The 23562-nt window shown below is 39.2% G+C and overlaps 1 protein-coding gene across 6 annotated transcripts in view; it reads left to right on the forward strand.

Annotated features, from left to right (window-relative positions):
* FRMPD4 (FERM and PDZ domain containing 4) overlaps positions 1 to 23562 on the forward strand; it is a 437016-nt gene that overhangs the window by 156683 nt on the left and 256771 nt on the right. For 2 of the 6 annotated variants that reach the window (XM_048860759.2, XM_048860743.2), the window contains exon 2: positions 10797 to 10964. The exons of the other annotated variants lie outside the window; for them this stretch is intronic. The gene's annotated coding sequence lies outside the window, so the exon portion shown is untranslated. The remainder of the gene's footprint in view (positions 1 to 10796; positions 10965 to 23562) is intronic. 6 annotated transcript variants of the gene reach the window in all.

The raw sequence follows: 23562 nt of genomic DNA on the forward strand, positions 1-23562 counted from the left end.
CGTCTCATTCTTCAAAATGTTTGCTGTGGACCTACAGCATTCCACACATATATATGTAATTGCTTTTGTTCTAGGACTCCTTAAACCTTAGTTGCTTAGTGGCAGCAAATTGATCAAAATCTTTTAAGTTCCACTTCCTTGCTCTGCACACTGACCAAACTAATGAAGTGCAGCTTTGGGTAGACAGTTACAATCTTTGAGCCAGTGTGCTAATTCTGAGTTATTGGAGAGGAACAAGAGACACATAACAATAGGAGAGAGAGAGAAACAAAAGTCTGAGGAAACAAGAGACAGTGAAACAGGCTCAGATACAACAAAAGCAAAGTAGAAGGGAAATAGAGGAAACACAGGCACATCATAAGGAGAAAGTGTGGGCTGGAGACCAGTATTCCCTCTAATTTTTCACAGGCCGTGTGCACAAAAAATTTCTGCTGTGCAAATTGTTGTGCTTCTGTGCAAATTTTTGTGCGTGCGGTGTTTCGCTGTGTGCGCGGGGTTTAGGATCTGTGTGCCCACACGCACAGCTTAGAGGGAACACTGGTGGAGACCAGAAGAAATTGTAGAGGAGATAGAGAAAAATATTAAAGGAAGAAAGAAAATGAAAGCGAGAAGTAATACAAAATAGACCAGGAAGGTTTAAGGAGAACCAAAATGGCGGGGAAAATATTATAGGATACATGTCTTACTGTTAAATGTGTTTGAAGAGGACTGTCAAAAGAGCATATACTTCTAACATGCATAGAGAGAGGAGAACCTATATTAATGAAAATTTGACATATGCATGTAGCGGGAGAAGAACTCTGCATCTTCTGGGATATTTCTGTACACTGCCAGCATTTGTGTGGCATTTATCTTTTGATAAGATGTATGAGACACCCTGGGATTGGGAAGGCAGTAGTGGAGATAGTCCACGAGAGGATTTCTCTTGTACATGTGTACAGAATGTAACCTGATGGAAACCAAAGTAATGCAGGTGGCCAGATATTCTAAGAATGATGACTGCATTTCAGGAGTGGAGATAACAATATGCATGAATTCATCATAGGCCGGTGTATATTCTTGTTGTATTTGTTATTAAAAAGGCCCAGAATGCAGTTCAAATGTATGGGTTCATCCCCAGCCCAAAAGAATAATGAGATTTAAAAAAATTATTTTGGGGATGGTTCAAAGATTATTTGCTTTGTTATTTTTGAGCCCTCGGGATTCATGTTTTCAAGCTTTTCTCCACAAAACTTAGGACTACAAGTATTCCTTTAAAAAAATGAAGGCTTAGATTCTCAAGTAATGACATGGATCCAGTAGCTGGACTGTAAGGAAAATTCCAAACATGAGACTCATGGTAAAGGGGAGGATCCCCAACTTGTGTAAATTGTCACAGCTCCATTAATGAGCTGAGGATCTGCCCCAAAATCACAAACATGGAGCTTGTCATATCTTTGCTTTTAAGTTAGTTTCTAATGATTTCTACAAACTCTTTTTTTAAACTTTTTTTTTTAAACTTGTAGCTTAAGAGGAAGGACAGGAAGTGGGATGACTCAGTAGAGTTTTCTTATTCTTATGGAAGACACCATACATTATGTCCAGTGGCAGAAACAGTTGATTTGGGTAGGAGCGTAGCTTCTATTTTGACCAGTGCTGTTTGTGGCAGGTCAGTACCTAAAGTAGTTCAAATATAGAGTCTGTGAGGAGTTACAAATGATCCTGTGGGGGTTAGGCATTTAATTCCCTTAGTTGTCTTTGGAAATACCAGCAAGAACATTTATGAGGCTTGTTCAAAACAACATATTGGGCTAGATTTAGCAAAGCTGTCCCACAGAGGTGCAAACTCCAACTTCCTGCAATGGTCCAGCAATGACTATGCGCAGAATGGGAAAGTACCACTGTGCGAAAAAGATGGTTGTAGAGGTTCCATCAGTGGTGGAGCTCTTTAAAACACACCAGATTTTCTTCAGAGAGCGGTTGCATCCGCGGGCTTTCTAGATGAGCTGGCCAAATTCTGTTTTTTGGCCTGCATTGACCATTTTTGGGACAATGTAGGCCTCTTACATGCCCTACCTTGCAAATGTCCCCCTAAACTTTAGAGTTACAGCTGTTTTGTGCTGCTACAACCCACTCTCCAGTTGACGGTGCATCTGGCCCAATATCCATATGAAACAGTCACAAGTTGACTGTGACTATGTTAATACAGTGCCTCTACTAGCTGTGTAAGAATAATTATGTAGACTAGGCTGATCATAAGTATATCTCTCTGTTATTCCAGTTCATACTCTGTATTTCTCCTTTACAGAGATGCTTGCCAGGTATTGGAGCCAGTAGGGGCAATATTGGAGAAATCTCTGCATTATTCCTTTGTGATAAGTTTCCTCAGAGCAGTTTCTAATATCAAGCGCCAAGATGAGAATTTTGATTTCTGTGCAGGTTCCTGTAGGTAACTACTTCTGATAAATCGCTATTGCTTCTGAAGTAATAAGGGTCTATTCCCTGTTGTACACAGGTGGTGTTTTTGTTAATCTCTGTTTTAGGCATTTATGTGCCCCCATCACTGTAGTATCTGAGCACCTCACAGTCTTTTAATCCCCCCAATGTCTCTGTGAGGTAGGGAAGAACTATTGTCCCCATTTTACAGATGGTAACTGAGGCAAAGTGACTTGCTGAAGGTCACGCAGGAAGTCTGGTGGATCAGAGAATTTGAACTTTGGTCTTCCAAGTCTTTGGCTAGTGCCCGAACCACTAACGCTTCCTCAAGTTAGCCTGTAAAGTGAGAGAGCTAGCTGGTATTTCCTGCATTTATCCTTTCCAATTCCTTTGTCATTATGAAAGCCTTTTAAAAAATCATCATAGCTTTTCTTCTAAAACTGGGATTAATTTCATACTTGCCAAGAGGTGACTGACTAGCTAGTCTTTGCTCTTGAACTTTTCCAGACAAGGTTGATGGTATATCATGTTTAGATTTGGCCCTGGTCTTTAACATTATGATTTATATGAACAGAAAGATTTCATATTGTGATTCCTTTATTTGTTGGTTGTATAGGATTATATGCTTTCCTGATTAAAACCATTAGTTGTCCAGGAGGTCAGAGATAGAGGACGATAGTTATATGTCATGGTTATATCTAATATTCTGAAACAGTTAAGTGGTGACCACAGTAGATCAGAGAAGTAACTTCATAAAAAGAAAAGGAGTACTTGTGGCACTTTAGAGACTAACAAATTAGGTGCCACAAGTACTCCTTTTCTTTTTGCAAATACAGACTAACACGGCTGCTACTCTGAAAGCTTTAAATTTACAACTCATTATTCAGGCAGAATAGAGTTAAACAAAATATGGCACATTGGTTCAACTGTTATATTATGCAGATCAGATATTGATGCTTGATATCAGGATATTTCCTTTTCATTGCACCCTTCTGCCCATTAAAATAAAAAAATATTAGAGTAGGTAACTGGTCGAGTTGTTCTGCCAAATAAAAATAAATGTTTGGTTCTTAAAAAAAACAACAACAACAAAAACACACAAGATATTTTCTGCGCTTTAAAATATGTTCAGCTAGGGCCATTACAGGCAGAAGATAACATCTTACAGTCAGAATGAACAATTCAAGTATCAAGCAAAAAGAAAAGGAGTACTTGTGGCACCTTAGAGACTAACCAATTTATTTGAGCATAAGCTTTCGTGAGCTACAGCTCACTTCATCGGATGCATATTGTGGAAACTGCAGAAGACATTATATACACAGAGACCATGAAACAATACCTCCTCCCACCCCACTCTCCTGCTGGTAATAGCTTATCTAAAGTGATCACTCTCCTTACAATGTGCATGATAATCAAGATGAGGCCATTTCCAGCACAAATCCAGGTTTTCTCACCCTCCGCCCCCCCCCCCCCCCCCCCACACACACAAACTCACTCTCCTGCTGGTAATAGCCCATCCAAAGTGACCGCTCTCCCTACAATGTGCATGATAATCAAGGTGGGCCATTTCCAGCATAAATCCAAGTTTAACCAGAACGTCTTGGGGGGGGAGGGGGTAGGAAAAAACAAGGGGAAATAGGCTATCTTGCATAATGACTTAGCCACTCCCAGTCTCTATTTAAGCCTAAATTAATAGTATCCAATTTGCAAATGAATTCCAATTCAGCAGTTTCTCGCTGGAGTCTGGATTTGAAGTTTTTTTGAATTTTTTTTACAGGGCCTAATAACATCAGCCACACTATCAGAGGCTCGTTCACCTGCACATCCACCAATGTGATATATGCCATCATGTGCCAGCAATGCCCCTCTCCCATGTACATTGGTCAAACTGGACTGTCTCAACGTAAAAGAATAAATGGACACAAATCAGAGGTCAAGAATTATAACATTCATAAACCAGTCGGAGAACACTTCAATCTCTCCGGTCACGCAATTACAGACATGAAGGTCGCTATCTTAAAACAAAAAAACTTCAAATCCAGACTCCAGCGAGAAACTGCTGAATTGGAATTCATTTGCAAATTGGATACTATTAATTTAGGCTTAAATAGAGACTGGGAGTGGCTAAGTCATTATGCAAGGTAGCCTATTTCCCCTTGTTTTTTCCTACCCCCTCCCCCGCCCAGACTTTCTGGTTAAACTTGGATTTATGCTGGAAATGGCCCACCTTGATTATCATGCACATTGTAGGGAGAGTGGTCACTTTGGATGAGCTATTACCAGCAGGAGAGTGAGTTTGTGTGGGGGGGGACGGAGGGTGAGAGAACCTGGATTTGTGCTGGAAATGGCCCAACTTGAAGATCATGCACATTGTAAGGAGAGTGATCGCTTTAGATAAGCTATTACCAGCAGGAGAGTGGGGTGGGAGGAGGTATTGTTTCATGGTCTCTGTGTATATAATGTCTTCTGCAGTTTCCACAGTATGCATCCGATGAAGTGAGCTGTAGCTCACGAAAGCTTATGCTCAAATAAATTGGTTAGTCTCTAAGGTGCCACAAGTACTCCTTTTCTTTTTGCGAATACAGACTAACACGGCTGTTACTCTAAAACCTGTCAAGTATCAAGCTGTCCAATATTTATTTGGTATTCTATCTGTCAGCTCTTTGTGGGATGGGAGAAGCCCCACATACCATACACAAAAATAACATTTCTGTTTTAAATCAATTTCACTGGTTTCAATGTACTTCATAGTAGGGTTGCCAACTTTCTAATTCCAGAAAACTGAACACCCTTGCCCCACCCACTGCCCTGCCTCTTCCTTGAGGCCCCGCCCCTGCATGAGGCCCCACCCCCCACTCACTCCAACCCCCCCTCCCTCCGTTGCTTGCTCTCCCCCACCCTTTCTCGTGTGCTCATTTTCACTGCAAGGCCCGAACAGGCATATTTATTGTTTTGACAGATGTATTATGCTAAATTCAAGTTTTATTTGTTAGAGGATGCTAGAGCTGGCAGCAAAATAGTCAAAAAGGGTAATTTTTTAAAAAATGAAATTTCACAAAAGTTTTCATGATTCTTTCCCTTCCTCTTCCTGTTTTTCGTAACCAGCTCCATGTTTTTTGTTCACTAAAGTTATTGTAATTTTATGTGTGGAATTAGGACCACATGTTATCACTGCTGCAATGGCTCTATTAAAGGCCCATTCCCGAAGCCCAGATACAAATCCATAGAGCACAACCACAGAAATGCACACCTGTCCAAATACCTATAAAAATAAATCTGAAGAAACTGACTACCACACCTTCATGCAGATACACATGTGTATTCATGTGTACACATCTAGCATGTGCTAACACATATACTTCCACATTATTTATTAGTACAATTGTTTAGTGCCTAGAGACCCCAACTAAGATCAGGGCTCCAGGGTGGTAGGTGCTGGGCATACACATAAAAAGAGAGAGTCTGCAACAAAGAGTATATAATGTAGCTAGATAAAAGTGGGGAGAAATGTAGAATACATTGGCTCTTCTGCAATTTCTAGTCAACAACATTCACTTTTTAAGAAATAATGTATTTCTTTTAGAGTTCCCTTCTCTTTTGACAACTTGTTATGAAATGAATACACACATTTTATGTCAAATTTTTGTGTGTGCGAGCCAGCAAAAGGAATAAGTCAGTTAGGCTGCACATTTTATTCACACAGGTATACACACATGCAGCAATACATACACCTCCCTACACAAAGACACACAGTCTCTTACACACATACAATGCCTGCATGCACACACTTGCCTACACAGAGACACTTTTTCAGACATTTTTCCAGGGGCTGCCTAAATCACCCAGCCGGGAAGGGAGGCGGGTGGGCTGGAGGGGAGAAGATGGGGGGTGGGGTGGAGGAGAGGGGATGGGGAGAAGAAGAGACCAAGGTTAAGAGCAGGGTGGGAGTGAGAGGGGGCAGTGAAGGAGAGAGGAGGAGGAGGTGTGGGGGGTATGTGGGGTGGATGGGGATTCGGGGGAGGCAGAAAGCTACAGGTGTATGAGGATGTGAGGGGCACAGGGGTGTATAGGGACATAATGGGAGGGCAGCAGTGTATGGAGGCAAATGGGGTGTGGTGGGTGAGGGATATGGGGCTTGCGGCTCTGGGAGGCAGAGAGGATGGGTGGGAGAGCGCTGTAAGGGTTCAGGGTTGAGATGGGTAGGTGTGGGGGGTGGGATGGGACGGGGGAGGGACGCAATGACTGGGGGATGGAGGGGTGAGGGGTGGGACGGGGAGGGATGCAGTGAGGGAGATGGGGGTGCGGCCCCATTCCCAGCACTTGAAGATGGGGATACACATACCTTCAACTCCTGGGTGCCGGCGATGGGGCGACAGACCACGGTTTGTAGCAGGGCACGTGCCGCAGCTCTAGCCCAGCCACACGAGGAGCGTGAGGAGAAGAGGGCTGGGCAGCAGCGGGAGAAGCACGTGCCACATGACCCCTCAACAGCCACCAGCTGAGCGCTCATGAGTGGCGCTAATTCCTGCCCTGCCCTGACCCATCCAATGGGAGCTGTGCCTGTGGACAGGGCAGCACGCGGACTCCCCCAGGCAACCCCTAAGGCTAGGAGCCGGATATGCCAGCTGCTTCCGGACCCAGGAGCTGTGTGGGTTGCCGTGCTAGCATGGAGTCTGCCAGCCCCACTGTGGCACCGCGAACCGGACATTCAATGGCCCAGTCAGCAGTGCTGACGGGAGCCATCAGGATTCCTTTTTGACCGAGTGTTCTGGTCCAAAACTAGACACCTGATCATCCTATTTCACAGCACAATATGATCCTATGAAGTTTTGACATGGGAATATTGTTTTCTAGCCATAAAGAGAAAAACGTGCTTTCAGTCTGGATTTCACATTACAAAAAATCAAGGGGAAAAAACACTTTTAAATATGAGAGCATAAAGTTAGGCTCGTAAATCCACACGTAGGCCACTAAGTAAGTGGCCTGCTTTTGAATGCAATGAGTATCCAGCAGTCTCCGTTGACTTGAGCAGGAATTGCTACTCCGTTCTTTTGAAAATCAGGCCACTTATTCTGGTGATGAAATATGGAATTAGAAAAAGTTTGAAAATCTGAGCTCTAATATGTTTTCATGAGAGAGTGTAGTTCAGCCATGTTGAACTGATTCACAATTCTGATCCCCCAGAAGACTGGCAGGTTAACTTCCTGTACCTTCCCCCCCCAAAATTGGTCCAATAAAAGATATTACCTCACCTTCCTGGTCATGTTAACTCTGTATATTTAAAGCGATTTAAAGGTGCAGTACATATCATAACATTTCCTCTACATCTACATAACTATGCGTACCACCAGAGATACTTGCTTTTAACACATCATTTTAAAAGCTTACAGCAACAAATAAAACAGAGAGCAAGAGATACCTTAATACTAATACTCTAAGACTCTGAATCTGCAAAATTTATGCGTGTGACTACTGGTAATTTGTGTAAAATTATCCATGGCATGAGTCGTTATGGGGTCAGAGTCTTTCACATCAAAAATACTGGATGAAACCAAAAGAAAAATCCCAATTTAAGCAATAATAATACATATATTACTATAATTTTCATCTTAAAAATTCTTTACCTGCATTAGCTAATTTAATCCTTCCAGCAGGAGTACTTTGGCAGAGCTCCGATTCTGAGCGCAAATTTTCATTATAACTTTGATAGGAATACAATTACTCCTTCTGTGCCTTCATCCATAAAAGGAAATTACGGTAATATTCCAGTGGAGACTTGACAGGACAGAAATGATACTACTTGACCTTTTCTACCTATATATATATATATATATTTATATATATGTGCTGCACCAATTGACTATTTTATGTCTAATTGGATGCAAAACTCATTGAGGAACTCAGTGGAATTTTATCCTACATTTTAGCAAGCTACGCTTTCTCTGTCATCCTCTTCCAAATTCCCCTCCGCCCTCCTTCCCTCCCCCGCCCAAAAAAAGAAAGAAAAAGTTAAAAAGGAAGCAAATTGTGGCAGGTAGAGAACTAAGAATACCTAAGAGCCAGATAATCCTGCCATCCTTATTCACCATTAATATGACCTCACTCCACAAACAATTGTGTACATAAGGAAGAAAGCTAAAAGCTTTCTTGTGAAAATTTTCTAATCCCCATAAATTACCAGGGAATTTAGTTGAAAAGCGGTAAGTACAAACAAGGTTTGAACTGAACTAGTGTGTCATACCGGCATCATGCCAGCTTGTCATACTAGGCCATAAAAGGCACTGATGACTTTTACTGTAATTTCCTGGGCTGCCGTGCCACATTGCAGCTATTGTGAAAGCAGAGCATTTCTCAGAATATGCATGGCCTTTCTGAAACTCCCTATCAAGCAAAGTGAGGCGAGTGTGAGTCTGAAATACCTGTTTTCTGGAACTAGTATGTCACCAGCATTAGCTGCAAATTTAATATTCTTGGTGTACCAAGTCCCAGAGTGCAAGTGGTAGGATGCAGCTGTTGCCAAATTGGAAGAATTCATGCAGAGTGCAACTTCAGAGTGCAGGTGGCAATGAAGCGAAGATGTTATAGGAAGGAGGTAGCTCAGTGATAGGCAAATAAAGAAGGAGACTGAAGAATTGTAATATAGAGTTAAAAGGAATGAAATGGGGGATTTGATGAAAGCAAGGAGATAAACAAAAATAGATTTAAAAACAAAAAAAAGAGGCAACATAATTTAAAGTTAGTAATTTTTTTTTTTCATTTTTCTTTGACTAAAAGGAGATGTGGAGGAGATGATGGTGAGATAGGATGCAGAATCTTTGTCAATCATGCTTCAGAATTTGATGACTGTTCTGGGCAGGGAGCAAACCAGCACCTTTGCCCCCAATAATTTGAACACAGACGACCTGTTTTTGTTGTTACAGCTGGATGACCATAGATTTTTAAAAAAACCCCACGATTTCTTGCTTGCTGTCTTGGAATGTAAGCTCTCTGGGCAGAGACTGTGATTTCCTAAATGTGTGGAACTGCTACTTAATATAAATAATAATTAAATGGTTGAGAACTGTAGAATTATTTATGTGGAAGGCAAACAGACCTCCGTGTTTGCCAAGCCTGTTAGTTATTTTTTGATGGCTGGTTAAATCTAGTTATCCCAACCCAAGACGGATGATCTAATATGAAAACCAGTATAGAAGGAATAATTTGCAAAATCATCTTGCAGTGACCAAACGTTTAACATTACAATATAATCTTTAAAGGACAGAATCTGGGTAGTTCAGTATATTTAGTTTCTATAGGTTTTTATGCAAATTACTATCAGGGAGCTTTAGAAATTAATGTGGATTACTAATAAAGGGGATAAAGCACAATTATTTTTAGCCCGGTATTGACAATAGCATCTTGTATTTCTAAGGGTCTTAATGTCCAGTAAGTTAGCTGTGTAAAATGCAAATAGAACATACAATAATGCACATGTTCATGTCACACGTGAACAGTACCAGTAAATAAATTAGATTGTTGTTCAAAAATCTTCCTAATTGGGTTATCATACAGATATAATAGAATTTATCCCCTTTATTAGAAATCTATGGGGGACACACATTATAATTTCTATTTCTGTTTTTACACAGAATGTATATCTAATATATCTGTATATACAGTATATATATACTTACAATGAATAATTGTAAACAGTAGAATAATTGCAGGCATGATAATACATGCCAGCGAAATGTAAGAGAGCCTTGTAATAAAACCTCATTGAGCATGCAGAGAGTATGTTTCAGCATTAGGCATTCTCCTCATGTTTCACATAAATGCATCCTGCTCTCATGAGAGGCTGAGCAGTGCCTTTGCACTGGCTCATTCAAACGAATGTTGGTAAAAGAAGAATCTTGAGCAAACAGAGAATAGCCTGACGTTTTTTTAAAGACAGGAGAAAGGTTAAGCTGTCTGCTGCTCATGCTGCTGTTGGTTGGATATTTTATCTGCTGGCCTCCATGTATACTGAATGTGTACTTCAAAAAATCATTGGCAAGATTTTGGATTGCTGCACAGCGCTGGGCTGGATGAAATTAAACCAAGACTGTTTTACAATAAAGTTAGATCTTCATAATTTTTTTCACTTGTTGTTACATCCCTGAGATTGGAGAGAGAGCATTTTTCTGGGAGGGGGGAAAAAAAAGATAAGAGGTGCCTTTCCAGATTTTTGCGTTCTTCTTTTTGTTTTGTTTGCTAAATTGTGACAGCACTGCAGCTGGAGCTGGAAAAAGAAAAGATTATAATTCCGTGCATTTGGCATTTCCTAGACCAAGCTACTTTTTTTAAAAAATAAGGGCTCTGCAGCTGACTGGATTGTTTCTGTCGCTTGGTATTTACAACAGCCTAAAAACCAATGCACAGAGCAAGGAGCCTGCACTTGAAAATTTTCTCCATACTGCATCGAGTGATTACATGGAGTCAGATGCCCCTTTTGGGTGAGGTACAGGCATCATCTCGCATCTCTGTGGGATATTTTAAGAAGAACACTCACTGATCACAGTAAGAAAAAGGTAAGACTGCAGATGCATACAAGGTTATTTCTGTTTTGTCCAATATTTTTCTATAGTTTTTCCAAAGAGAAGAGTGAGAGTGCTAAGACATTTATATATTCTTGTAATCCAAACTTGTATATTCTTTTTTTTTTTTCAAGTTGAAGGAAAGAAATTTCTTCTCCTTTGAAAGTGCCTCTACCTCTGTATCTAGCTATCAGTTACGCATTGCTACCCAATAAAAAGTTTTCTTAATATTTAAGAAAGTACATAACACATATGTTGTAAGGGCTATTAAAGACTGAGAATCGAAGGCTTCTTTTACAGGACTGGATTGTTGAAAATCTTTTTTTTTCCATGATTCAGAGGTGAGGGCATGGACGTAGTTTGGGGGGCAGGGGAGGCGTTGCCCTCTCATATGGTAAGCCTTGGGCAGGCATGGAATTTGCCCCCAAACACGTGGCTCTATTTGTCTGACTGGAGCTCTCCCCCCCACCCCACCCCGCACCCCCAAACTACACCTCTGGGTGGGTGTGAAAGGTTTTGCAGGGATAGAAATTCAAAGAAACTTTTGACGTGGCTCTGTGTGATGCAAGTGGCGTTCATGTGCTAGGTGAATTTAATCTGCAATACTTTTTGTGGGGGAAAATGTCACTTGAAAAAAAGTTCTTGAGTTAAAGAAACCTGAACTTACTTCACAAATGCTCATTCTGTTTTGTAGCTGGCATGTCAAAACACTATCTTTGGTTAATATTTATGGGAAAAATAACTGTACAGTAGTTGGGTAACCGTAGCATCTCATGGCTGCTTTGGCAGATCTCTTTACAGACTCTTTGGATCCAAGTTCTGCATGTAAGCTGAGCTCACGTGCATAATAAATTTCTTTCTCGATTGGTTGGACTCATTTAAAAGCTTTACAACATTTACAGCATTGTAGGTAAAAACATGTTCTGTGCACGCTGCCTCAGGGCATTGGAATGCAGTAATATTGTCAGATGAACAATATAAATCAAATGGTCCTAATACCATTTTTATCACTTGTAAACTGCACACTAATGAACGTTCACAACAATTGACATTTCTATATAGAGTGGTAATTTTGTGCTTATGATCGTGGGTATGTGGGGGGGGGTTGGGGGATTGTTTGCACAGTGTTGGAACTACAGCAATGGCACTGGACCCTAGAATGACATGAATCACAAGATCTAGCATAACAAAGCATGCTGTGCAAATAAAAAATAAATGCTCTCTCAGTGTGCCCTGCATGTCTGTCTAATGGATTTTCAGAATGGATGATTTTCCAAGCTGTATTTTTACACCAGAGTCTTATGCGCACATCGTTGTTATTCAATCCTATGTGGCATTGTTAGTGTAGTCTACTGTTTCTTGCGCTGTAGGTTATTGTGAAGGAGCTGGATGCCCTTTCCGATTCCGGTAAATGCTCCGAGTAAGAGAAGGGAACAAATAGTCTGGCAATATAATTACAGTCCAAAGGATTTTCCTCGTGCCTTCATCACATGTCCAGGACTCTGGGGTGAAAATTTTTTTCTTCTTGGTGGTAGAGACTGGCAGACAACTCTTTGTTGTGCCTGTGGTAATGCAAGAAAAATGCATGGACAACCATTTCAAATCTGGTGGACAATTCAGTTAGATTTTGATGTTATCAAATAATATATTTTCACCAATTTCTGTTTTTAATTGCTTTTTCAGAGAGACCTATCATCTCGATTTTCTCTTGGGATTATTTGAAAGAAGTCAGGGTAAAAGCAAAACATTGTTAGTGAACACTTAACAAGTGTATTTGACAAAAGTTAGTTTCTGGCTTTTCTGAAATCTCAAGATTAATGTTTTATGCACTTTAGAGCTGCATATTGTTCATCATGACAGGAGGGTGCTTGAAGGAGTCTTCTTGCTTACTTTTGCTAAAATGGGGATCAGCCCATTTAGCTGAATACCGCCCACTATCAGAATGAAGCTAGCCATAGTGCTCTTATGCACTGAGGCCTCTGAATCAGTAACAAACCAATAATAACAAAAAAATACATTTACATATTTATTTGACCTTCTCTCCTTTGTGTGGATTTACTAAAGAACAGTTCTTAGCCAGTTCTCAATTTGGAATCAATATTATATGTTAGGTTTTAATTTTCTTGGTCAGCCTCTACAGTCTCTCCCGGTACATTTGTCACTCGTACTACAGAGTGACAAACAGATGGCCCCTTTGGGCATCTTCTCTACTATCAAGTGGGAGCGCAGTGGAAATCCAGTCCATAGTTTTCAGACCTGGGGATGCAGATTGTTAGCTAATGTGGTCCTAGTTTCTGTAGCAGATGCAGAAAGCCGGGAAGGTGTCTGATATACTAGTGTTGAGGTTTTGGAAATGGAGATACCTGTTAAAAGCTGCCTATTGACCCCTGCTAGAGAGGAATTAAATTGATTCCTCAGGACAAGTGAAAATCAGAGCTCAGATTTTTTTTTGAGGGGGGAGGGGAAATCATCCCTGTATTTGAAGAAGAAAACAACAAATAAACAAACCTTTGCCACTGCTGCCCATGAAGTTCTTCTTCTGTGGAAATACTTAGTCTTACTTAGCCTTAACTCAGGGGTCCGAATCTTGGTTTGTGGCTTGTTCAGGGTAAACCCCTGCCGGGCCGTGAGACACTTTGTTTACCTGAGTGTCCTCAGATACAGCCGCTTGCAGCTCCCAGTGGCCATGGTTTGCCATTCCCGGCCTGTGGGAGCTGCGGGAAGTGGCACAGGCCGGGCCACCACTTCCCGCAGCTGTCATTGGCCGGGAATAGCGAACCGCAGCCAGTGGGAGCTGCGAGCGGCTGTACCTGCGGAAGCTCAGGTATGCAAAGCGTCTCACGGCCCGGCAGGGGCTTACCCTGAACAAGCCATGAACCAGGATTCGGAACCCCTGTTCTAATGGTTAATTACTCTCGCTGTTAGACTAGAAACCAGGAGAAAATGTTTAAGGGCATGTGAATAGTGTGAGAAGGAGTGCTGTGATGGTCCCCAGGAAGGCAGATGATTAGAACACCTAATTTATGATAAAATGAAAGTCCTCTTTGTTTATTGCAGACATTTTTGTCTATAAAAAACATAGGATGATAACTTCATAGCCACAGAGGGCAGTTAGGTCTTCAGCTCCCACTGACTTTCAAAGGGAGTTGGTTGTCTCACTGCTATTTATGTCTTTGAAAATCTTCCTCATATCTTACTGAAATAATCTTTTTCAGTTTTCAAGACTTTCTTCTCTATGTTTAAGATTACAGAGAATGTAAATGTCAAAGTTCTATAATTAGTTTTATCTTTGGGCTTGGAGAAGAAAATCACATTATTAGTTGAAAGGCCATAAACAAAACTAGAGTGAGAGAGAGAGTGAGTGTGTGTTTAAAATGAACCTGTAAAGGAAGGAGTTGTCAGTTTGTAAAGAGGGCTGGATGAATTCACTAAGTGTGTCGACAGACCTGCACCAATATTTAGTAATTGCTCCTGTTATTACACAGTACAGGATTCTGAAGTTCTCTATTATGTGACAGATATGTGAGGAATGAGTTCTAGAGACAATCTCTGGAACTGACTATATTATATTATACTTAATAAAGAGAGAAAAAGATTGTTAGAGATACAATATCCAATGCCAGCTAAAAATAAACTTCTAGCAGATTGTCACCACCTGATGTAAGATTTTAGTAGGGAGATAGAAAATAGAATAAATTACAGCAAGACTTGTATGGCTCTTGTTTCTTCAAAGAGGAAGCAAGGCCTGCTGCAGAAGGAGTATTGCTTACATGAAACATTTTGCATGTCTATATATCTTTGAGCATTCTTCATTTTTGTAAATATTAGTGCTGTTATAGTTCATAGAATGAATGCAGTATTGTCAAGCCCCAAAACATCGTGATATTGCCTTAAAAATCATAAACTTTTTAAAAACGAGTACAATTTCTGTACGTTATTTGACATTTTATTTATTCTTCTTCTTCTTTAGGATTCATATTTTCAAGCTTTTCCCCCCTGCAATAACAAGGGATTGATTACTTACTTTTTTTAGATGCAAGAGGCTCATGTAATCCCATGATTCCAGAAGCTGGGGCTTTAAGAAAAACCCTAAGTATCATGAGATTGGTGACAAAATTGTGAGAGTTGGCCACCCCTGCACATGATTGCAGAAAATGAGCATGAAAAGGTTGCAAGCATACTTGAAACACATTTAAGAGTGGTTATTTCTATGGACCATCCTCTGTATAAACTAGAATAAAACCTTATACAAGAAAAGAAACATTTTCCCATGGGACAAATTAGGTTGAAAAAGGTGTGGTGGTTTGAAAAAACTGCACAAATAGCAGGTTTCCCATATCTAACCCTGCAGAAAAGGAGTTCTAAACAAGCTGAACTACCTTGGTCTCAGAAGGTACATTTTAAAACATTTTACTGCTAACAAAGGTCTATAGGGACAGCATTCTTTTGAAAAGTTATTACTAGGAGCATTAAGGCTCACGGTTTTATATCAGTGGCCTACAGAATACTAATGAATCTAATGCAAAGGAACTTCATAAGCACCTTCACCCTTGGGAATAAAGATTAAAACATACAATTTAGCCAAACATAGTGATCTAAAGCTATACAAATTATACACTGTTTTTTCCAGAAATAACATGCTTATACAAAGCCAGATCTTTATTATCTTTTGGAGTTTTATTTCTCCAGGATTTTATGACAGAATATCAAAAAGAGAGGGAAGCATTTTAATAAATGTGAATTACAAGACACTCCCTATTTTCATGTAATACGGTCATGCAAAGTAATACAACCTTTTCAGCACGACATGATGCAACACAATAAAGGACGTGTTGGAAACTGTTGTTTTTGTAATATCCCAGTGATGTACCCTTGGCATTAATGACATTAAGACTTAATGAAATAGTTATTAGAGCTTCTTTGCTCTTCAGGCTGGCTAAAAAAGCCACGTTGGCTTGAGTTAATGCAGTGGGACCACAATGGAGTATGAGATTTCACCTGATCAGAGTCCCCATCACAATGGAGCAAGACTCAGCAGGAAGAGAGCTCAGACCAGCGGACAAGGAAATGGGAAATAACCACCATTTTTTTCAAAATAAATAACAGACTTATCTCTACTATATGGCTTTGTATCTGTTTGATATAATTCTATATATGTATGTTTAGGCATGTTATTGAATGAAAACAAATTTGAATGAATATTAACCAGAAACGCCTCAGTAATCACACCCTGCTGTACCAATGTTGATGACTAAACCATAATTGATCAAGTCTGATTTGAAATCCCAGGTTCAGTTTGCAGACCTGGCATTTAGGTGTCTGTGTTGGGAGACATTGAAATTAAACTAAGGCTCCAATCTTGAAAACTGGTCCTGGTGATCCTTGTTGAGCCCCATTGATATCACAGTTGAGCATTTTAACTTCTTTTTTTAACATGGTTATCTTTGGAGAGATCATAAGCCATTCTTGGCCATATGCATAGAGAGGTACAAAAGCTTGGCCATTATGTGTAGGGGTCCAGCTAACAATTTGACTGGTGTGAACCAGTGAATTAACCTTACACAACATATCTCAAAGCCCTTGGCCTAGCTAGGAGGTGTGGTCAAAGCTGTTGCACTCCGGCTATCTCTGGGCACTGGAATATCTTACTGAGGGTGTGTGAACTTCACGCAGTTTAGAACAAACTTGAAACTGCTTTAAAATGCACAAGGATTGAAGGAATGTTTAAGGAAGGGGTGAAGTAACATTTACCGATTCCCTCTTAGATCCTGCACTAAACATACCTTTGTTATATGTTGTGGGATAGGGGTATCTTTGTTGATTTTTGCTAGCTGCTTCTGTATGTGGAATGTTTTGGGTTAGACATGTTTATAGAGTTTACATGAGATTATGAGAAATGAAATGGCATCCCCAAGAATGTCTTCATACTTTGCCTCCAGATATCATTTTCCAAAGATGGAGATTGCACACTTTTTGTGTGGCTGTAGGAGGTTTTTCCCCAAAAGAAACTTCAGTTCATTGCTATAGAAAGCAGTGCAATCCATTAATTGTTATAGAAAAATTAATAAACACTCACCCTAAGCAGAGACAAAGGAATAAACAAACAGATGCAAGATGAAAGAAAGATGAATGGTATCTTGTAGGCTGTGGAGCCAGTAATGAGCTAGCTATGTGTTTAAAAAAAAGTTGAGCACAACTTCGATTGAAAACACATTTTTTGTTCGGTGTGTGGTTGTTGGTTATTTATTATTAAAATGGCATTCTATTGGCACTGTACAGGGCACAAATATAAGTATTTCATGCCCCAGTGAGTTTACAGTCTAATATATTCATCATACTGTTTTCTAGCATCTTAATCTGAGGGAATAGTGAAATAGTTGTTTTTTCATGATTAGTATAATCATTTTTTGGATTACAATAGGGATTACTGGATATACCAGTGATATTGTCCTGCCTTGGATAGTTTATAAAATCTCAAAGCATTTTATAAAGAAATTGGTTAGAGTAGTTATTTGTGTATGAAAATGGTGCCATCAATAGTTCATACAAAAGTCTAGGATATCCAGCTGTTTTCAGAATTGCATTTGGATCTCTTAACTTTTATCCAGACAGCCACCAAGGTTGGGCAAGACCTTGTCTTAATTTCTCTTCCAAAGGATGGAATGAAGCTGAGATGATGGTATTGCTATAGAAACAACTGTTAATCATTGTGTTCTGCACTCCCAAGAACTCCGTGACAGATTAAATTGCAGATGATGATAATAATGGATCTCTGTAAAAGGAGTGGGGGACGTCTCGACATGCTAGAGCTGAGAGATGACAAAGAGGATGAATATAAAACAAGGAAACAAGGCAATGAATCAAAAAGAAAGTTCCTCTCCAGAAACTGATAGGTTTGCTAGTGAAAGCCCTTATGACTCCCTCAGCTATAATCTATATATTGCATGCATTTAGTTTGTCTGTTGGCATGTTCACATTGCAAAAGATTTTGGGTTTCTTCCGTTTATAAATGATACATTTACAAATGATGATTCTAGCAAACTAAGACTAGCTTCTTTAAAAAGGTGTTAATTATCAGGCATGATCTTTCTGACGCAACGAATGGGATCTAGTTTTGGCTTTTCTGATGTCTGAATAGTTAAATTGTGAACAAAACTCTTGTGTGGAGCGAAGTTATTTGTTATATTGATTAAGTATAACTCACAACCATCTAGCAGACCTACAGTGCAGTTGTTGTTTACATCTCAGTGCTCGTATTTCATTCCTATTCTGAGCCAAAGTGCTGAACCATGACAAATCTACAATGCAGAATGTTTCTTTATAAAGATTGAGCACAGTGATTTTGCAAACTGGAATAGAGTTTATTTAACAAAGTGCTGGGAAAAACATTAAGTTCACCAGCCAAGCCCCCATCCCACTACAGGGTGTTATTTCCAGGGCTAGACAAAGCTTGATTTCAGTTTGCCACTTCAGAAGCTTGAAATGTACTGCATATTAGAGTTGGGCATTGAATACTAACCTGAACAAGCATCTGTTGTCATAGGTGTGGGGCAATGACCAGCAGCAATTGGGGTTCTCCATCTGCAAATGTGATGCATAATGTAGAGGTTTTCAAAGCTGTAGTGACAAACATCTAGTCAAGATAATTAGACACTGGAGGCTTCATTGGGAAGAAACGGGAATGCGCCGTTAGGGTATAGTTACAACATGCAATTTCTGAAGCATTTACAGTATGTGGGACTGAAACTGAGATCTGAAATTGGTGTCTAATTGGAGTCTTATCATTACTTGCTGCTGAGAGAGAATTTAATAGGGGAATTGCTGAAGGATGAGGTCGGGTGGATTTCCACTAGTAGTAGCTCAAACTGCCATGGATATTGTAAGGCATCTATTTGCCAGCTACTATTCATTAAGCAAATTTAAGTGGTATTTTGAAACATTAGCAGTAGTTCAGTTATTGTTGTAGAGGAGAAATTTTTTTTTCTGTTTTCTAATATCAGAAGAAATAGCTTCTAGAGAGAGGAAACAAATTAGACGTTTTGAGAGGAAGGATCTGTTTTCAATTCAGGAAAAAGGAGATTGTAAAGTGAAATATGAAGAAGAGGGTTCCACCACTATGTCCCATATTGTAACCAGTTTTTATACCTCTCTTTCAATATGTAAAAACAACTACGGGTTTTTTTGGTCCATTCTTTTGAATTTCTCTTTAGATGTCAATAAATAAATGTTAATTCTGATTGGTACTTAGTTTGGTTTGGTTTTGCACATTCATTACATAACAGCACAGCAAGTGCACCCACTTATGTTTTCAGGGAATAAAGAAGAATTGTTTGAGAAGATATGGGGGACAACGTATTTTAAGATACGACATACAATATGTTATTTATGGTATAAAATCATACCTTTAGATCACAGGATATTAGCCTTGCATAACATTTGCTTGAAAGCTGAGGCAAACATTGTCAAGCCCAAAGCTAAGCTCCTAAACCCGTGGTTAGTCTCCCAAATAAAAATAGCCTGATTATCATAGATGCTGAGCCACCACAGAGCTGATTGAAAATAGTTAATATCCCTGAATATCGGGCTGCTTTTATTTAAGAACCTAAATATAGGTTTAGGCACCCAGCTTTGAAAAGTTTGGCCTTAATTTTTATGTAGACAAATGCTTCTAGGTAGCTACTTACTGGATGTGAGTCATGGGACGTTAGGCACAAAATAAGAGATGTCCCTCGAAGTATGCGATGGATGGTCACCATGAGCCAGAGCAGAGATATTTAGCATAACTATGATTCCTCTTCAGCATTTTATTTCTTTTGGAGCCTCAGTAGGTTTTGGGAGCTAGTGAAACTGGTATGAACAACCAATATTTTAAAACTTCCTCTTCCTAAGTGCTGCTATAATAAGCATAGGATTCACCAATCTCTGTGCTAACTATACATTTTTCTTTTTATAAACTCTTTCCAGAGGAGCAGTATTCAATCAAGGGCTAGTTCACTTTGTTTGTTTCTGGTTTTAGGTAGTGGATATTGAAATGTGTGTAAGGGGTTAAGGAAAAAACTGGGAAAGAGAGAAATGGGGCTAAACCAGGGAATTCCGAAGTTCTGAAAAATGTGTGTAAAACAATTTTAAAGCTGCTTCTAGATCATTCTAACTTGAGTGACCTGGTTGCCATTGGTCTTTCTAACCTTGTTTTAAAGATTTTGTATTTTTACAAGAATTAACTTTTTAAAACCATGTCTCTCTAAGAATACAGGATATGCTAGGCACAAACAGCTTTCTTTAATATAATCTATTTTATGGCATCTTGTTCTTCCTTTTTCAACAAACAAAAGTACCGCATCAATTATAAGGAAAATTCTATTGTCCATTCATATTTTAATTTTGTGCATCAGAAATTATCCTGGACCAATATTCAGGATGTGAACACCTTGAATTTTGGGGAAATTTGGATCTTGAACCAAACTTTCCAGCTCAGAACCATTTGTGCTTTACATTCTCTAGATGTTATGTGAGGATATGTATGCACTTGTAAAACAGGGCTGTATGTAGTTCAGTGGACACAAGCTGGGTGACGTTTTTTGTTATTTTACATATCTGACAAAGACAGCTGCTTTTCCTTCATGTAGAGTCATGAAGCTTGTGTTGTGTGTGTGTGTGTGTGTGTGTGTAAGCAGTAAAGTAGTAAATATGAGCAGGTGGGAAGCACAGAATGCAGAGAAGAAACTGGTGCTATGCTTCTGAAAAATGCTTCCTGATCAAACCATGGGATGCAGCAGAAGAGTTCAGGTTGTTAGGATTCCCAAGAAGTGAAGTGAGCTGTAGCTCACGAAAGCTTATGCTCAAATAAATTGGTTAGTCTCTAAGGTGCCACAAGTACTCCTTTTCTTTTTGCGAATACAGACTAACACGGCTGTTACTCTGAAACCAAGATACCATAAAAGCAACATAATGACATCCCAGGCTAAAGGAGATAGTATTAAGTATTTCCAGACTTTGAAAGCTTTGCTAAAAAGGTACTAGGAGTATAAATCTGGAAATGTTTTTCAATGTAGAGCATTTTTTTTGTCAATCAACCAAAGAAAGTTTTTCTTAGGACACTCTGTGAAGCAGGTTAAGACTCAACTTACACCTTAACACATCTATTCTGGACAGTATGGGTTAATATTATTGCCTAGTGTCTTAAATTCTTTTATACTACTTAAGGAACATTATCGACTCACAACCTGGTCTATTTTTAAAAACTAATTAAAATAACATGATGTCCTACACCTGACCTTGAGTCCTGGTGCTGATTTTTGTTGTTTTTAAAGTGACCTTTTATTTTCACTCTCTCCTCTTGCTTTGCTCATGTAGAAGGAGGAACTGATTTACTGTACAGAGTAGGGAGGAAATAGTAATGCTCTCTGTATACGAAGTGCTATCAAATGCACAGAGTAAACAAATGATATACTGAATTATTTTCTCTAATTTTTTTTGCTTACAGTAATCTTAGCAATTACTTATAGAGAACAATAATAGGTAAATTATTTGTGGACAGAGTGCAATTTTTATTTTTTTAAGTTGGCCATTTTCCTTTAAATTGCAGATGTTCTCTACAAAGTGACTGTTTAAATATGCCATATTTTTACTTAATAGGTCTCCTCCCTGCCTGGCCCAGACTCATGTCATATCCAATCTATCTGCTCCCTCTGCATCCAGAGTTGATCAGCAGACATTGGTAACAAAATGTAAACTTTTTCTCCTGTTACCATTGTAAATCAACTCAGCTAAGACAGAGTGAGCTGAATTCTGCTCTTCCTTGCACATCTACAGAATATGCTTTGTGGAATGTTTTAGTATATTTACCAGCTACACCTTTATTAAGGTCCTTTTTCTTGTACCTTAGCAAACCCGTCACTAGAGTTACTGACGGTGTAACCTGGACTGCAGAACTTTTTGTGTGTGTGTGGCCGGGGGGCTCATAGTGGTGCATGAAAATACAAGATGTTGGTTTGATTCTGAGCTCTCAGTTGAGATTAGAGGGCTGGCAGTGAGGGAAAAATCCTCTTTATTTGTAATTTAGCACATTTGATCTGGAAGTAATTGAGAGACAGCAAGAAATATGGCACCCACAATCACATTTTGCAGTTTCAGGATGGAACTGCACTTTAAAGTTTATTGTCATTTAAAAGACTCCAGAAAGTGCCTGCTTTTCTGATTTTTTTTTTAAACCAATTAATTTTGGAATGTCATGGGACAAAATATCATTTTGTTTTCCTTTATTTTAAAATGTTTTTGTGAAAAATATTAGAAAAATGTAAAATGTCATTATGGTTGTGGCACTTGCTACAAGATTATTTTAGGTTTTGAAAGTCTGTTTACTATATGTATATTTCTTGATTGCAATTAATTTCTCATTTTTAGTTTTATGATCTTTATTCATGTATTTAAAATAAAATATTAACATAACTGATTTCTGAAGCCTATATACTCTGTGAAAACAGATGGACCAGTTCTATGAAACTGATCTGGAAAACAGAAGGAAAAAGCCTCAGCTGTATCCTAGGTTAGAAGTTAAAAAGGCCTAAGGTATACTAGATAGTTGGAATTGGCCTCTCATGTCATGAAATGAATTTAGAAGCTGTTGAAAATGGTTTTTAAACATTGATGTCCTGATTCTCAGAAGTACTGAGCACCCAGAAATCCCACTGATAGGAGCTGAAGGTGCCTCACGTCTCTGAAAATCTGGTCATGCAGATGTCCTGCAATTTAAGTAGCTGTAATTTGAAAAAAAAATTGTCATGTGCAGTGTGGGGTTTTTGTTGTTGTTCTGTTCATGCTGCTTTATCATGTGTTTTAAAAAAAATTGCTGGAGGACCTCTTGGTGGAGAGTAAATATGACCATTTGGCATCTCTCTCTCTCACGCACTGCCCTCCCACACCCAGAGTAGAGCTCCAAGACTACCATTACAGTATGTGGTCAGGAAGGAGTATCTCTTCCTATAAAATAGCATGTTAAACATTTATTCAGCTAGGAGCCAAAACACAAACTTTTATCTAATTTCTTGGAGCTTGGAATGATGTGAGATCAGAATCAGGCCCTTAAGGAGAGCGCCTTAATCTCTAGTATATGATTGAGTGCAGTCAGAATATTTTTTAACTAACCTTAAGGACCATTGATGTCAAGGAGAGTTGTGTGTGCAGATTGGGGTTAGCAGAAGGTCCTAAAATTTAATGTAATAGGTGAATTGCTGTGGTCTGCACTTGTAAAGTTCCTGATATCAGAAGCTTCTAAAGTAAAGGTATAGGACACTAAAGAAATGTTTGGTAAGGGAAAATATCCACAAAAACTACTATTCTTTCTTGATATATACTTGGAAAAATATGACCTGGGATACTTGTTAGCTGCTTTAAACACTGGTTTTCATAGAGAAATAATAGAGATGGTATTTATTTGTGTCAGGCAGGCAGTAGCCAATGCACCTCTCTTGGTACACTATTTAATAGAAGCCATGTATTTATATAAAGTATGTACTTTTGTGTACTAAAAACTAGTTTGGAATTCACTAGGAAAATATTTGCTGGATTTGTCTGTCATAGATTCTGAATATTA

This window comes from Caretta caretta, chromosome 1 (genome assembly GCF_965140235.1).
Source record: "Caretta caretta isolate rCarCar2 chromosome 1, rCarCar1.hap1, whole genome shotgun sequence".
Classification (NCBI taxonomy): domain Eukaryota; kingdom Metazoa; phylum Chordata; order Testudines; family Cheloniidae; genus Caretta; species Caretta caretta.